This window comes from Lontra canadensis, unplaced genomic scaffold, assembly GCF_010015895.1.
Source record: "Lontra canadensis isolate GAN:19392208 unplaced genomic scaffold, GSC_riverotter_1.0 scaffold34, whole genome shotgun sequence".
NCBI lineage: Eukaryota > Metazoa > Chordata > Mammalia > Carnivora > Mustelidae > Lontra > Lontra canadensis.
The window spans coordinates 6413197-6430529 of NW_022631028.1; the positions used below are offsets into that span (position 1 = coordinate 6413197).

The following is a 17333-nucleotide window of genomic DNA, read 5'->3' on the forward strand; positions in this document are numbered from 1 at the left end:
TTGTTTTGTAACATTTTGCCAATATTCCCTTAAAATTGATCTCAATATCTAAGTGCTTTACTTTTCCATAATAATCTTTAACATTCTTATATATATATATTATTTAATATATATTAAATTATATATAATTGTATATTATATTATAGTTATTATGTATTATAATAATAAATAATAAAGTAAATAACAAATTAAAAAATATATTTATATTTATATGATTATATAATTACAAATAAATATTTTTATTAATTATAAATATAATTATAAATATAATTATAATTATATATTAAATTATAATTGTATATATAATTATAAATTATATATTATATATTAAATTATATATAATGCATTAAATTATGTATATAATATATGTAATATTATATATATAATAATTTGCCTTCCTCTCTGCAACCATGTATGCCTCCACTGAAATTTTATTTTTTTTATTTTTTATTTTTATTTTTTTAAGATTTTATTTATTTATTTGTCAGAGAGAGAGAGGGAGAGAGAGCGAGCACAGGCAGACAGAATGGCAGGCAGAGGCAGAGGGAGAAGCAGGCTCCCTGATGAGCAAGGAGCCCGATGTGGGACTCGATCCCAGGACGCTGGGATCATGACCTGAGCCGAAGGCAGCTGCTTAACCAACTGAGCCACCCAGGCGTCCCTGAAATAACTTTATTAAGAAAAAAAAAAAGAAATGGTTTTATAGTGACCATAAGGTTTTACAATATACTATAAACAATATACTATTAAAGATCACACATATCCAATGTTAGCGTTAATACTCAGTATTTTATATTTTCCTTTATAAATGCTCTTTTTCATTATATTTCCTGGTTATCATTATGTAGGATTAGTATTCTTAACGTATTTGACTATCATTAAAGTTCTTCACCAAAGCTTATAATGCCAATAAAAGTTTTAGCTTATTTATTTCCATTTTGTGGGCACATAGTGAAATTGTCTTCAAATAATACTTTGGTGTACTTTTTTATAATTTTAATTTTTTTTTTAAGGATTTATTTCTTTGACAGAGATCACAAGTAGGCAGAGAGGCAGGGAGAGAGAGGAAGGGAAGCAGGCTCCCCGCTGAGCAGAGAGCCCGATGCGGGGCTCAACCCCAGGACCCTGGGATCATGACCTGAACCGAAAGCAGAGGTTTTAACCCACTGAGTCACCCAGGTGCCGCAAGATGGGAACATTTTTATCTTTCCTTTTAAAAAAAGAAATGCTTCTTGTGTTTCTTGATTCAGTATTCAATTGATTTGCCTTGATTTTCAACTCAGAATGAGTTTCTGAACCACGAGAACACACCAGGCTTCACGAGCCATGGGCACTGTAAGTTAAGTACCAGGAGTCAAGGACTAGATATGCAAACTTAAAACACCCAACACAAGTTGGTGTTAGATGCCAGAAAGTCTTTTGCTCTTCAGGCTTCACTTTCTAAAAACATGCAAGGAAAATAATAATAACTGTCTCACATGTTTCACGGAGCCTGAGGACAAAAAGAAAAACAAGATATAAAAATGTTTTGAAAAAGGAAAATGCATTACAGGTGTTTCTGTGGGCATGCATTACAGGTGTTTCTGTGGGCATGCATCACAGTTTCAAAGACATAAGCATTATGACCAAAGTATCCGGGCAGACCGCTTCTCAGAAACTTGATCACAACGAAGATAGGAGCAAAGAGAAAGTTTTGCAGCATGTGAATTAGTGTTCATTTGTGGGAGGATAAACAAAGTAATATATGGAAATGAGAAAGTAGGGAAACTAGGCAGACCGCACTTTCCCGGGGACCAGCCCAGGTACGGTTCATGCAATGCATCCTATTTTTAGGTGGACAGATGACACCTTCCTGCTCCCTCTTTGGGATGAAGTTCCAACCAGTTTAAATAGAAACCAGATCTTGATGTCTAACACCGTTCCCCACGGAAAGGAAAAATGGCTAATTCCAAGGCTACCGCAATAGAAACATTTTGATCATTAAAATGAATGGCAGAATGGACGGTAGCACATTGATGGGACGCCTGGGTGGCTCAGTGGGTTAAATGTCTGCCTTTAGCTCAGGTCATGATCTCAGGGTCCTGGATCGAGCCCCACACTGGGCTCCCTGCTCAGCAGGGAGTCTGCTTCTCCCTCTCCCCCTGCTTGTGCGCTCTCTCTCCTCTCTTTTGTGCATGTGCTCACTCTCACTCTCCCTCTCAAATAAATAAATAAATAAATCGTTTAAATACAGAAAAAAAAACCCTGAGGTATACTGACATTGCCAGCTGCTTTGCAAGATACCCCGAGAATATCCATCACTTGCATAGTATTCCTGCCACAAGGAAATTATGTTAGACTAGTGGCTTGCAAACTTTGGGGTGTAGCAGAATTGCTGGGAAAAGAGCTAATGAAGAATTCAGAGGCCCAAGCCGAGGGAAGTAAGACAGGATGAAATAGCACAGGGTATGGGTCTCGGCATTTTCACCAAGCTCCTAGATGATTCTGAGACATGTCCAACATGATACATGTTTCAAACCACTGAATTAGACAAATCCATACATCAGAAAGGGAGAGACATTCTGCAAAGCAATTGGCCTATGCCTATACCCTTCAAAAGTACTAGTGGAGGAAAAACCGAACAAAGACTGGCTACCTGTTTCCAAATACGGAGACTACAGAGGCACAATGATTGACTACAACGTGTGAACTGGGATCAGACTCCAGATCAGAACAGGAAAAAACCCCCAAAACTCTAAAGAACATTAATGGGACAATTAGAAAAACTGCACAGGAGCTGGATTTTAGATACGTAAAACTTGTGAAATAGGTTATTCATTGCACAAGCAGAGATCTACACAGGCAGAGATCGGTTTGCTGAGCTATACACCCAACATCTATGCAGTGCCTGCGACATCGTGGAGAATCAAAAAATATTTTTAATGAATTAATCTATACTTAAGCAAAAACATGAAACGTTTTGAGGACAACATTCTATGAGATAATGCTACAAAAATATCAGGACTCTAAGTCTTTCTACTCCCAATTTTCATTTTTATGCACAACTCCCCCCCACCCACCCCTGCCGATCATTTTGAGATCTTGAGGCTCCGCTTTACTCTCCTGAAGTCCAGGAAGAATAAGATGGTCACATGGGAAGTAGGAGAGAGATTAGCTCCCCCATTCTGCAATATCTAAATCCTTTTTTATAAACTCTTGCTCCAACAGAGTTTCAAAGCAAGGGAGTGAATGTTTATGAGACTGCCCTGAAAATTAGGTGTGGCGATCTACAGCCAAATTGTTAGGCGATGCAAGAAAGGCAGGGAGCCTAAATAGGTCAGGCTCTGCTAATAAGCATGGAGCTTCCAAGGCACCCACATCTGATAAATACGGGGGGAGACAACTGCAGAACAGATGAATAAGCATCATTAAGTAAATACTTAGAACCAAGCTCTCCACTTCTGTACTTATCCTTGTGCATTATAAGATGACATACACAGCAGACTTTAATTACAGCATTCTAATTGCTTAAATGCACCCTGGCACCAATTTCTGGTTACAATTTGAATTTGTAGTAGTGGGGTGTTCAGCTGAGAAACTAGTCATATTTTTAAAATACAGTGCAAAGTGGCTTACAAGGTAATCAAGGATGATTAGAGAGAGAAAAGGATGAATCAGGAGAAAGTTATGGTCACGATGTTAAAATTAAAATAAAGAAGCTCTGCTAAAGTTAGTATCCTATCTAGATTTTTTTTTTTTTTGCTTGACTAAATATGCAATGACATTTTTATTTTCAGGACTTTTGTGTATCCATCTAGTTGGGTTAGTGATTATTTTTTATATTTCATTATTATTTATTTTTTTCCCAGTAGATCATACCATGCTTAAAATGTTCACCAACATTCTCCTTTTATGCTGTGACTGTGCTTTTTTAATGCTAAAGACCTTCTTTTTTTTTTTTTTAAAGATTTTATTTATTTAATTGACAGAGACAGAAAGAGATCATGAGTAGGCAGAACGGCATGCAGAGGGAGAGGGAGAAGCAGGCTCTCTGCGGAGCAGGGAGCCCGATGCGGGACTCGATCCCAGAACTCTGGGATCATGACCTGAGCCTAAGGCAGCCACTTAACCAACTGAGCCACCCAGGCACCCTAATGCTAAAGCACTTCTTATAAATGAAAACATCTTGTAACAGAATTTTGGAATAATACTGTCAATAACAACAACAAAAACAAGAAACACGGAAGTGTTAATTGTTCCAAGAGGTTGAAAAATATTAATTCACTGAATCCTCAGGACAGCCCTGTGCAGAAGAGATGTGGGGAGACTGAAGCTTAAGAAGACAAGGAGATGGTCGCTTAAGGCCACCCAGCCCGTGAATGGTGGAACCAGGATTCACAGTGAGGCCGGTGGGACTCCCCGTCCTCAGTGCCCAACCTCCCCAGCCCTCAACTTCCTCATGGCAGGCACTGGGCCATACTTTGGACAGTCTCACCAAGAAGTGAGCAAACAATCTCGGTTGGTGGCAAGCACCTATGAACCACTGCCTTTAGCTGAGAAGTCAATCACACTCTTACAGTGTATATTGCATGGGTAAACTATTTGTGGCCAATTCAACAGGCTTAACTGAAATGGATATCCTAGTCTGTTTCCTAATGAATACACATTGCAAAACATCACTATTAGGCCCACTTAAGTATGAAATGGGACTCTTCCATCAATTTCTTCTGTTTGAAAAATATAAAGATAGCCCTTCAAATTTCCACCTAAGTCTTCCTGAGCATGTGTAACACTGCAGAAAGGCAACATATGTCTGGCTCTCCTATGGGTTGAACAAAGAGATGACAGATAGCTGATAGAAAGACAGGTAAAAAGATGGGCAGAGAGAGAGATCTGCTATGAGTAAATACGTTTTGGGAAGTTTCTTTGCCATATTCCTTTTGAAATCCAAGATGTGCATCTTCAAGGATGTCAAGCTGAGCATTTCCAAAAGCAGGAAACATAAATTTGATTTCTAGAATAAATTGAGAAAACATCTTACGGAGTCATTTCACTCATTCCTGCATTTGAGATACTGTATTTTCAGCTGAACGGACCATCTACCTCCCCCTGCTTCTGTCCAAACATTGATCGTACTATTTTTATGACTTTTTTGAGTCAAATTTAGCCATAGAGCTCTTCTTACAACTCATTTCTGAGATGATGTTTTACTGAAAGTATGAATGCTGAGTTTAAATGTTTTAAGATAATTCATGCTGAATGGCACCGCTAGGAAATGCAGGCTTTTAAACTGCATTTTTAAGAGCGCTTCTCAATGTATTTAACAAATATCTGAGTGCCTACTTGTGCTGGCGATATACCAGTGAACAAAAAAATCCATTGTTTGAAAATTCCCCCTGGCTAGTGCCACCTGGAAGGCATTTTCCTTGTTATTTACTGCGTGATGAGGTTCTTTTACCTCTGTGGACCCCATTTTTTCCCAAACAACTCCCCCTCTACCATCTCAGGGAGGTGATAAAGGCCAATGACTGGGCGCATATGGCAAGTCCCCAAGGATTCAACCCAGCCTGTGTTATAAGCTATTATTACAAAAACTTTGATTTTCCCAAATGTACAAGGCACCATATAATCTGAATGCTCATGGTTTAAGATGCACATAATTTCAACATCAGGAAAATAGAGGGAAAACCACATGAAACAGGAAAAGGTGAAATATTTATTATAAAACTCGCAGTAGCCCTTTAAAGTACAGTATTAGATTTCTTTGTTCCTCGTGGACTGGCTAGCCGTCAAACCAACTCTGATGTTTGGTTTAGTGACTTCACTTGGTAAATACTGATGGCTGGTTATTATGAGGAGGCATGCTCGCCTCTGTGTAGACAGAACTTACAGCCTGCAAAATCCAATTTCTATTGCTGATCCTTTAAATTATTTTAGCATCTTGAAAAGAACTCGAGGATTAAAACACATATACACACACACACACACACACACACACATACACGCATGCATGTGTACACACACACACGCACATATTCCCCCTTCAAACCCCAAATGCTAAAACAGCCAGGTTTAGCAGATCTACTAAGATCTACTGAATATATTTCAGTTCTCAGTGACTACTCAAATTGTTGTCTGGGAGCTACACGCAGTAATTCTGGGACAAGAAGCACAAATGTGATCCTGAAGTATTGGATGGTTACAGAGGAGTATGCTTTATGTTCTGTTAGGTTAAATGGAGCTGAGGCCATTTCTCTCTCTCAAGACATTATAAATAGGGGGGCACCTGGGTGGCTCAGTCTGTTAAGTCTGTCTTTGGCTCAGGTCATGATCCCGGGGTCCTGGGATCAAGTCCCATGTCGGGCTCCCTGCTCATTGAGGAGGTCTGCTTCTCCCTCTGCCACCCCCTTGTTCGTGCTCTCTCTCTCTCTCTCTCAATCTCTCAAATAAGTAAATAAAATCTTTTTCTTTTTATTTTTTTATCTTTTTCTTTTTTAAAAAAGACATTATAAATAGGGATAGTAACAGGTCTTTCCATGAATGTGTACTTAAAAAAAATCTCTTTGCCATGAACAGGAAGCTAGAATAGTACTAAAATATCAAAATATCTTTTTGGTTGTAGGGAATATTCCCTCAAAAAAAAAAAATCATGTTTTGATTATTTAGGAGCTCATGTATTAACTTTGGGGAGGATTCCTTTCTCCAATATTTCTCCTACCCCTGCTTTTTTTGTTGTTTTTATGGTAACTTTGGCTCTAGTAAGAAGGAAGAAGAAAAGTCAATGATAGCAAGGGTAGTATGGCTGAATGGGGTGGGTGGGAGAAAATGCCAGAAGACTGGCCTAACATGAGGTTTTAGGATTAACTGGATTCTCTCTGCATATACTCTCAATGTTCCTCTGTCCCAGCGGCGATCAAATGTTGATGACTTGTTTCCTTGGAATTCCAAGAGAAGATGCTTGAATGGATGAGCAGAGAATTATATCCACCTATTCTTACAGCTGATTTTACAGTGATTCTCCTGAATGTCTCCACAAGCTACTTATAATAAACATAGCAACGAAGGTTATAGTACATACGCTGAGATACCCGCGCTTTCAAATCTGATCGTGTGATGTCCAAATTGTATTCCAATAAATTCCGTATATTAAATTTCAAGGTTACAAGTGCGGCACCAACGCCGGAAAATTGAATTTAGGAGCAGTAACTCTATCTTAACTAGTGAAAACAAAATAGGATTGAAAGCTGAAAAAGTCTAATATTATGGTTGTTTCTCAGAACTGATTTTCAACTTAACTTGATCTTCTCATACAAGCCCATTCTGAAAGACTGATCAACGCACTTGCTAGTGTAAACTCTGTTTACTTTGCTCACTTGACCACGATTTACTGACTGAGGGCTGACCTGGACCCAAGGACTTAGTTTGGCCGTGGGCGGCAGATCCATGAACAAACAATTGGACACAAGGGGAGGAGAGGGGAGAAGCAAGTAAAGGATATTTTGGAGGCTGGAAGAACTGAGCTCCAGAAGGACACTGGTGATGGTGCTTAAGGGGAGGAAAGCATTGCTCCAGGGGTCTGGGCTGGAGCTGATTTCTGGAGGATAGGCGGAATATTTGGCAGAGGGAAAGGAAGGGAGGGAGGAAGGCAGTCAGCAGGGAAACAAGAACATAAAAGAGAAAAAGACATTCAGCAGGCTAAGTATATTAAAAAGGCACGGAAGTTTGGCAAAGGCTGGGATCGTCAGGCAACGAGGAGGTATTTCAGTTTGACCACGGGGTGAGTGTGGGAAGAGGCTCCAGTAATAATCCAGGGCTTGGGCGTCCTCTTAAGGGGCTGATATGGAAAGGCAGTAGCAAGAAGAGCAAAAATACGAACAGCAAAACACAGCGCCAGACACTGTTCTATACGCTTTGCATATATTAACTTACCCGTTGAGGCAGGTACTATTCCTGCCCCCGCTTTAACAGTTAAATCGAGGCTTAAATGTTAGAACCATGCCCAGCTGAGAGCCAAGGCCGTTTCTGAGCCAAGGGTGCCTGGTTGCATTCTACAGCCCCTATAGGCAGCAGGGAGCCCTGCAAGACCCGGGAGGGGGGCGGAGCCTTGTCGATTTCACTTCCCGAAATGCCTCAACCCTGCTCTGCGATTGCTCATTCTTCAATCATTCACTCTTTCACTTACTCGTCCATTTAACACCCTTTTACTTGAGATAGAGGTCCTAGAGATTCCGACGTAAAGAAAACCTGGCTCCCATCTTCCATGTGTCAGTTTATATTTAACGAAATAAAAATGTGCAACGGAGCCATCAAAAGAAATGAAATCTTGCCATTTGCCACGACGTGGATGGAACTAGAGGGTATCGTGCTTAGCGAAATAAGTCAATTGGAGAAAGACAACTATCATATGATCTCCCTGATATGAGGGAGAGGAGATGCAACATGGGGGGTTAAGGGGGTAGGAGAAGAATAAATGAAACAAGATGGGATTGGGAGGGAGACAAACCATAAGTGACTCTTAATCTCACAAAACAAACTAAGGGTTGCTGGGGGGTGGGGGGTATGGAGAGGGTGGTTGGTTATGGACATTGGGGAGGGTATGTGCTATGGTGAGTGCTGTGAAGTGTGTAAACCTGGTGATTCACAGGCCTGTACCCCTGGGGATAAAATACATTATATGTTAAATTAAAAAAAAAAAAGTGCAATGGCAAAGTATCCCTGGGCTCCTTCCCCAAGCAGCACACTTAACTCTCTAAACATAAGAACAAAGAGAACAGAGGAAGCAAAGTGGACCAGATAAGGTTAAAGCAGCCTAAACATACAAAAAAAGTTGATAGTCTAACAAAATGTAAAATGTAGGCGACAAGGGATCTCAACCAAGAAAAAATCATGCTCAAAAGAAAGAAATATGCCAGAATAATACAATCAAATCTCCAGTATTAGGCACATGAATCAATTCCCTTTTTTTTTTTTTTTGTATTTTTCTGCATTTTCTACAATGGACAATTATTACTTTTACAATTGGGGAAAAAAGCCATTCTGCCCATTGTCTTTAAGAGTAGACCTTTTGCTTTTCTAGATAAACAATTAGGAATCTTCAACTTCCATTAGCTTTTCCGGGTGAGGAAGGTGACTGACTGAGTGTTTTTCTGATAGAGGGAAAGTGATGAGCAAAATGTTTTTATTCTCATACAGCTTTAAAGAGGTAAAGTTCAGTAACTACACTGATTGCTTTTGTCTTTATTTTTCTGATTCAAAATAATTCAAGCTTCTTGCTCAAAAAAATTATAAAAGCATGACTTAGGGAGCTAAAGTTCCATAACCTCACTCCCAGAGATAATAGATATTTAGGCTGTGCCATACTTTTTTCTGTTTTTCCCTATGTGTAACCCCCATTGTACATACATAAAAGTAAATAATAAACTTAACAACAATCACAGTATATTCACAGTTCCATAACTTGATTCTTTTTAAATGAGACAAGGTAGTTTGGACACACTTCCTTGTCCGTTGGAAATGTGCTATTCTATGATGGCCACACAGTATCTTATCACATCAATGATTTGTCCTTCATTTAACCAATCCCTGTTGAAGTGTATTTTAGGCAGTTTCCAGTTTCCTACTACTAGAAACAATTATTTAAGGTCTTTTTATATTTATCTTTTCATATTTCAGTAACATTGTCCATGAGATAATTCCAAAGCTGGTGGACAGCTGGGTGCAAAGATATATTCTTACTTTTAATGGACATGGCCAGACTGCCCTCGAAAGCCACAGGGGCTCTGAAAAGAGCTTTGGCGCCTCCAGCTTCACACACACAAACGCAAACAGAATTCAGTTATGCCATATGCTCCATCCCTCTGAGCAGGGGTAAGAGCGTGTTTTAGGGATGCTGGGCTGAGGCTCTCGCCAAGTCTCCTAATGAAAGGGCACATCTAATAAGCTCTCAGTGAAGAAAGGGGTCTGGAGGGAGGATAAGAATAAGTATGATTGGCTAGTCTTGCAATAACGAATTTCTAATAGGATCACTAATGCTCGGTTCTTCTGTGTTTCTACATTTATTCCAGGTACAAAGAGATGAGAGCTTTTGAGAAAAGAAAAGGGAGCATAGTGAAATCTGTTAGGGCATTCCTGAGCCCATGTCTGGTCCTTTTTGGTTGGTTGTATCTTCCTGCTCAGCCTAGAGCAGAGGCAGTCATAACTGGCTTAGCACCCAGGTCAACATCTCTTGATTGATTCCAGAGATGTTTTGTTTAAAGAATCAGAATAGACCTAGGTTCTCTCCTGAGGTCAGATCTAACACAGGCTCATTAATACCCAGGAGGCTCACAGTTGTCACTTACCGCTTTATTATTTAATGTAATGGGATAGTATATGTTCACGACGGCATTTCACAAGTGTGGTCAGCAGTCCATTAGGAAGTGTTGCTTGAAAGAAAATTTTCACATGCAAGGAAGTTTGGACAATATTGGGCTAAACAAAATCACATGTTTGCATACTGAAGAACTTTTCAAAATCTTGAACATGTTCACTTCATGCGGTGAATTTCTGATGAAAGTGGTCAAATATTCAAAGTTTCTTAAACTCTTTCTGGTAAGAAAATAGCCTAAGATCACGAGATAAGATTCTTGAGCTGCAAGTCTGTTTTTTTAAAGACTCATTTACCCGGGATCGAGTCCCGCATCGGGCTCCCAGCTCCATGGGGAGTCTGCTCCTCCCTCTGACCTTCTCCCCTCTCATGCTCTCTCTCACTCTCTCTCTCAGATAAATAAAATCTTAAAAAAAAAAAAAGACTCATTTATTTATTTGAGGGAGAGACTTTGTGTGTAGTGGAGGGAGGGGGAGGGGCGAGAGCGGCAGAGAATCTCAAGCAGACTCTACACTGATCGAAGAGCCCTACACAGGACTCAATCTCAACACCCTGAGATCACGACCTGAGCTAAAGCCGAGAGTCTGATGTTGAACCAACTGTGCCACCCAGGCACCCTGAGCTGTAGATTTAAAGTACAGTATTCGTACTTGTGTGTGATCACAAATGCCTAATTCTGTTTGTGAGATTTCTTGTGAGGAAGATGTCTCACGCTGCTTTTTTTAGTATTATGGAGAAGTAACAAAATGCATCAATGAATTCTGGGTATGCTCAGTCTTTCCAGGGTCCCTGGCATCTTTCAGAAATATTATGTGCTAAAAAGTCTCATCACATGTATTGCCTTTAAATTTAACACAACACACATCCACACGCAAATGTACAAATGAAATAATCCTTAAGACTGAGGACAGGCCATGGGAAGGTCCTTGTGCTAGAATACTGATAACGCAGCACTCCTCAGAAATGCTGGCCCTCAACAGGAATGCAGTAAATTTTTACTGACTGAATGAATGAATGCATGAATGAATGAACAAATGAATGAAAGGCAAATACTCTGCTTTCTGGAGCTAGGCTGCCTAGTGATTGCTTCATTACTAATGAGCAATTTAGCCATGGCCAAATTATTTAACTTATTTATGTTTCCATCTCCTCGTTTGTGAAAGCAATAATAAAAAACACTATCCGTTGTTGAGAGGATTAAATAAGCTAATAAGTGAAAAAAATCAAGGCCTGCTGCCCGGGGAGCTCTCAGGAGGTGGAGCTGTCATCCTCACCCTCCTCACCCCAGGCCATGATCTTCCCCGGAACCCCACTTGCTTTGCCTTTTCCTGCCTTTCCCTTAAAAAAATTCTATACACAGTAGACAAGGTGGCCAACATTATTTTAATTTCCTAAGTATGTCTTCAAATCACTGGTTTTAAAAAAGGGGTGGTGGTCATAATTGTGCATTGATTACTAAAGTCAGATGTGGTCACGGATGCCTCCAGAAATGGTAACCGGGGCCACACCTGCAGTCCCGTTTTGGGCATTCAGGCTTCTCCTCGCAGGAAACAGGCTGCCCAAGGTGGACTGCTGCCCACACGCTGAGCTCTGCCAGGGTTCCCCAGTATCAGTTTCGGAATTTCCACATCATCGCCACCTGGCACAGGTGGTTGTTTTGCAAAGGCAAGGTGTGCCCCTCTGCATTCTCACCGAGGAAGCCAAACAGGTTCAAGAGCCCTCACCTGACCAGCAACTCAGACAAGAGCACTCTCCTGGGGAACACTTGACCCACACAGGACAGTGGGTAGCTTTCTGGTAGGTTCTGTTCCTCCATGAGTGCTCATGTGAGGCAGAAAGGAGATGAGTGCTTTGTCCCCCATTTGTCTCCTGGTGTCCGGAGGCAACTATACTACTGTGCGCTAAGACCATGAGTATGTGCATCACAGGTGAGAATAAGGGAAAGAAGGAGCTTAAACTTCAGATGCCTCAGATCCACCTCCCCCATGGGGAAGGGAGTAGATAACCCTCATACACCCAGAAGCAGTGTATTTAGTGGTTAAAGTCCTAGATTCTGGAATTTATACTGCCTGGGATGAGTCTTGGCTCCTCCACTTATTAGCTATATTGCCTTCTGTATACTTAACCTGTCTACCTCAGTATTCCCACCTGTAAAATGGGGGATAATAACAGAATTTAGGTAAGGTTTGGAGAACTAAATGAATGAATATACGTAGTAAGCACCTCGCAAATTGTACATATTCAGTACTCGTTAGGGGCTGTGACCTACCTACCCTGTAACAATAGCCCCTGAGGTTTAAATTAGGGAGGACACTTTTATTTCCCTGGAGCAATGATCAAAGAAAAGCAGAGACAAATGAGAGGTGCTTTTATGGGCCATAGCGCCTTGATGATATAATTTTCTAAGGATACTTTTCCCACCTTTAGTCACTCTGTGATGTTAAGCAAACGACTTAACCCGCTTGGGCTGCTGTTCTTATATTTTTAAAAAGGGGATCACACATTTTCTTCTTTGTGGACTAGAGTAAGAATCAAATGCAGTGAAATGTGTATCACTTAGCATAGTTCTGGCACACATACACACACACACAAATGTACAGAAAAGGCTCTGCAGACGTTTCTGTCCTTCCAATTAGTTTCAGAGCTGGAAAACAATTTCATACCTTCTGCCCTCCTGTTCTTAAGAGGGAAATGCCTTTCCTGTTTTAACTGCCAGGAAAGAAGAGGAGAAATGAAAAGGCATCTTTCTAGATCCGTCTCTGGACCTTGATTTGTATGTCACAAAGCCAGGTTCAACCCATATTTAAATATTCTGCCTGTTTAACACACAGAAAACCCAGTGGTTCTTCAACTAAAGTGCTCAGGAAAATCACCAAAGAAACTTGTTGAAAAGGCTGATTTCCATTTCTCGCCTCAGTTCTGATTCCGTGGTCTGGAGAGAGGCAAGAAGGCAAGAGGTTGCTCATTAAAAATGATCACTGGTTGCAAATCTGATAAAAGTAGTCAAAGGTCACACAATGAGAAACGCTGCTCCGATCTCACCAGATCATTTTGAAATGGGAAAAAAATGGCTCAGCAAGTCAAGTAGAAAAATCAAGAAATCCTCGGAGCATTCCCAGTTATAAACAGTCTCAAACAGTGGGGGCAGGTAGCAGGCACAAAAAGGAAAGAACTGCTAGATAAATACTCTCTTATGTACTCAGCTCTAGCCATGGTTGACTTTGGCCTATATGTCGATGGCTTTGTAATTGACGTTGACCATAACTATTTTTCTGTAAGATTACTGTTGACATTTAATTGATATCTACAATAACTGGAGAACAATCTAATACACTTTTAACTTTTTAAAATAAAAGTTGGACTATACATTCAATTTTCTCCATTATAGAATCATTCTTACTCCTTTGCTGAAAATTGTAATTGGAGTTACCATAGCATTGCTAAATGATATTCAGGAATACCAGGAAAATGAAATTTTTTAAGCATTTTAGAGGGTTAGTTTCTCAGTAAGTTTATATACATTTCAGAGTTAATACTAGTCATGTGATACAACAGACAAGCTGTTTTGTTTATCTCTAGACTTCTCAGGGAACAAGTGTTCATCGTCAACAGCATCCATTCATTTATTATGTTAGTGTACAACAATTCATTGAATGCCCAATTCCTACCACACTATGTACATGGGGATTTGCTTTGGAGTAAACAAAAGTGAAAATTCTCTCTTCCTTTTTCAGACTCTCCTGGGATACCCAAACTCAAAAATGAGGTCCAGTATGTCTTTCAACAGAAAGCTACCATAACTTCTTCGCATGGGCAATGACATTTACGGAACCACTGGGAACCACCCACTGTTTCAAAAGTTGTACTCAGAAGGGTGAATTTTTTTAAACATAAACCCACATTTACATAGCTGTCCAGAGTATGAAATTTTATCACAAGTCATATTTCTTTCTAACAAAGCATACAAAAAGATATTGTGGCTTTGTCAGTATCTGCAAATAAGAGCTCTCTTTTCTTGCCTGAATATGTTTCTGTCTTCAGTGGAAGGAAGGAGCTGGAAGACAGGGACAGCTATCTGGCAGGGAGAAAGAAGTGTGGGTAGTGGGTGACTAGAGGTGCTAAACACATCATTGCCAGGTAGCATGTCCTCGGCACAGTGTGGAAGGAAGCCCCATTTACCCTCATATCCAGCATTGGGCCCTAAATTAACAGGAGCTATCACGTCAGTGATGGATTTTCACCAATCAGTAATCCACCCACGTGTGTTCTATAGCCGAGACTATGTTCTCATAAAACATACTGACTCCTGGGTCCATGATTCAGATGTTATTCCCTGTGTGTGATGTTCTTAAATTATCATATATCTTAGAAATTACGCAAAAGCTGCTTTACCACATAGCTATGTGATCCTGTTAACACTTACAGGATCTTATAACATCTCTTGAGACCGTTTTTTACTAGTCATCTGCGTATTACTTAGATAGAAAATATTCAACTCTAAATTCTTTTTTAAAATTTAAAAAAAAGTTTTATTTTTTATTAACATGTAACGTATTATTCAACTCTCAATTCTTACAACTGAATTTAAAAAAAATATTGCAAAAATATTCATAGGTCATAGTGCCTAACAATACTATATTTTGTAAAAGTTCTAAATTCTTTGACAAGTCACAAAATCCCTTTCCATTTAGAAAGGATGTCTCAAGAACTGACATTCATAAGAAGAAGTAGAAGTTAAACGAACTCCACTTTTCAGTACTTCCTCAAGACCAACAGAATTTGGCATACAAAGCTACAAGAGAAATATCACGAGTTAAAATTTTCCCTGTATCTGTATTTACATAGCAACAGAGCAAAGAAGCAATCAAGGAAACTGTTTCATTGGCCCACAGCCAGCTAGGTAGTGAAAAATATAACAAGGGGTAATTGTACTTCTCCACATAGGAGATAATGACCAACGGTGGTTTACGAAATGTTTTCTCCTGACTCAGGAAATGCTGCATTTGCTATATAGGTATCTACTTATCAGTCAACTCTTGGAGTTCTTAGGGAAGCTCAAGTCCCAACAAAGACAGGCTATGTTAAAGTCTTTGGTGCTAAAGACATTTTACTTTCTCCATAGATTTAACCAAAAACTCCGATTTGAATACTTCTGTTTCTAGCCAAGATGAGTTAACAGGGACTGGATTTACCTTCTCACCATATACAAACAAATAAACAAACAAACAGAACCATAAAAAAAAAAACCTAAAAAATCAGCCAAGAAATATGAAACAAAAGTTTTCAAAATCATGAAAAAAAAGGCAACAAAGGACAGTGAACTTTGAATGAGGTGAACCCTGTGACTGCCCCCACTTACTGCCATGAGAATGTTCCCGGGCTGTGAAGGTGTTACACAGATGGAGCAAGGTACACTCTCTTGAGTGGAGGAGACAGAGCTGAGAGACTGGGGAGACCAAAATGGATAGAATTTGCAGAATAGAGTGCCAGAGAAAGGAGAGCTTCACAGAGAGAATCCTGAAGATATACAGAGTACTGATCATTGCATGCATGGAAAGAGCCTGCCCAAGGCTGGGGAAAAACTATCCAAGAAGATGAAAGGGAAGAGTGCCTGGTCCTCACACAGAGCTGGATCCCACAGAAAAAACTCATAATTCATGGGGCATTGAGTAGACCATTAGGAAGGTCTTGCCTCAGTAATGGGGAATAATTAGTTCTAGAGTGAGCACTGCTCTAGGTCAGCCTAATAAATCATAAAACTAAGACTTGAAAAAAGTCAAAATGCATCTAAGTAATTATATTTTATTCCAAAACAATATCAAGAATATTTACAGGAATATAAAAATAGGCAGTGCCCCCAAATTTAAATTAAACACTATCCAGCATTCATTCAAATATTATCAGGCAAGCAAAAAGTAGGCAGGAAAACATGACCCATAATGAGGAGAAAAAAATGAATCAGTCAAAACCTACCAGAACTGACACAGATATTAGAATAAGTAGAGAAAGGCTTTGAAGCAATTATTATAACTGTATCTCATATGTTCAAAAAATTAAGTAGCCATGTGGAAGATATAAAAATGATCCCAATCAAACTTCTAAAGATAAAAACTTAATATACTGGATGAGACCAATGGCAGATTAGACTGCAAAAGAAAAGATATAAAATTGAAGATAGAGCAATAGAAACTATCTAAAATAAAGCATACACACAAAAATAACTAAATAAAAAGAAGAGAGCATCACTGGGCTGTGGGATAACTTCAGATTGTCCAGCATATGTGTAACTGGAGTTTCCAAAGGAGGCATGGGTGGGAATAGGAAAAAATATTTGAAGATAAAATGGTGGAGATATTTCAAAAACTGATGAAAATTATAAACTCACAGGCCCAAGATGCTCAAAAAATACCAATATCAAGAAACATGAAGAAAACTATACTGCAGCACCTCATAATCAAAAGCATTGATAAAAAGAAAATCTTAAAAGCAGGCAGAAATATCAAGTGTTTACACAAAACCAACAATATTGTGTGCACCTATAAAACATCAAAAAGTAAAATGTACGGCACGGACAGCATAAAGGCTGATGGGGCAGAGAGAAATACACTATTGTAAGGTTCTTGCGCTACTCGTGAAATGGTATTATGCCACTTGAAGGTAGATGTAATAAGTTACAGATGTATACTCCAGAGGCACCTGGTTGGCTCAGTCACTTAAGCTTCAGACTCTTGATTTCAGCTTAGGTCATGATCTCAGTGTCGTGGGATCGAGCCCCATGTCAAGCTCTGCCCAGTGGGGAGTCTTAAAAAAATCTTAAAAAAATGTATACTATAAACCCTAAAGCAACCATGGAAAGAATAAAACAAAGAGTTATGGCTAATATTCCAACAAAAGAGGTAAAATGGAATCATACAATACACAATAAATCCAAAAGAAGACAGAGAGAGGAAAAAATAACAGATGAGACAAACAGAAAACAAATAGGAAG

At 39.5% G+C, this 17333-nt stretch overlaps 1 protein-coding gene across 6 annotated transcripts in view; it reads right to left on the reverse strand.

The window, feature by feature from the left end:
* FRMD4B (FERM domain containing 4B) overlaps positions 1–17333 on the reverse strand; it is a 221065-nt gene that overhangs the window by 75510 nt on the left and 128222 nt on the right. The gene's annotated exons all lie outside the window — the stretch shown is intronic.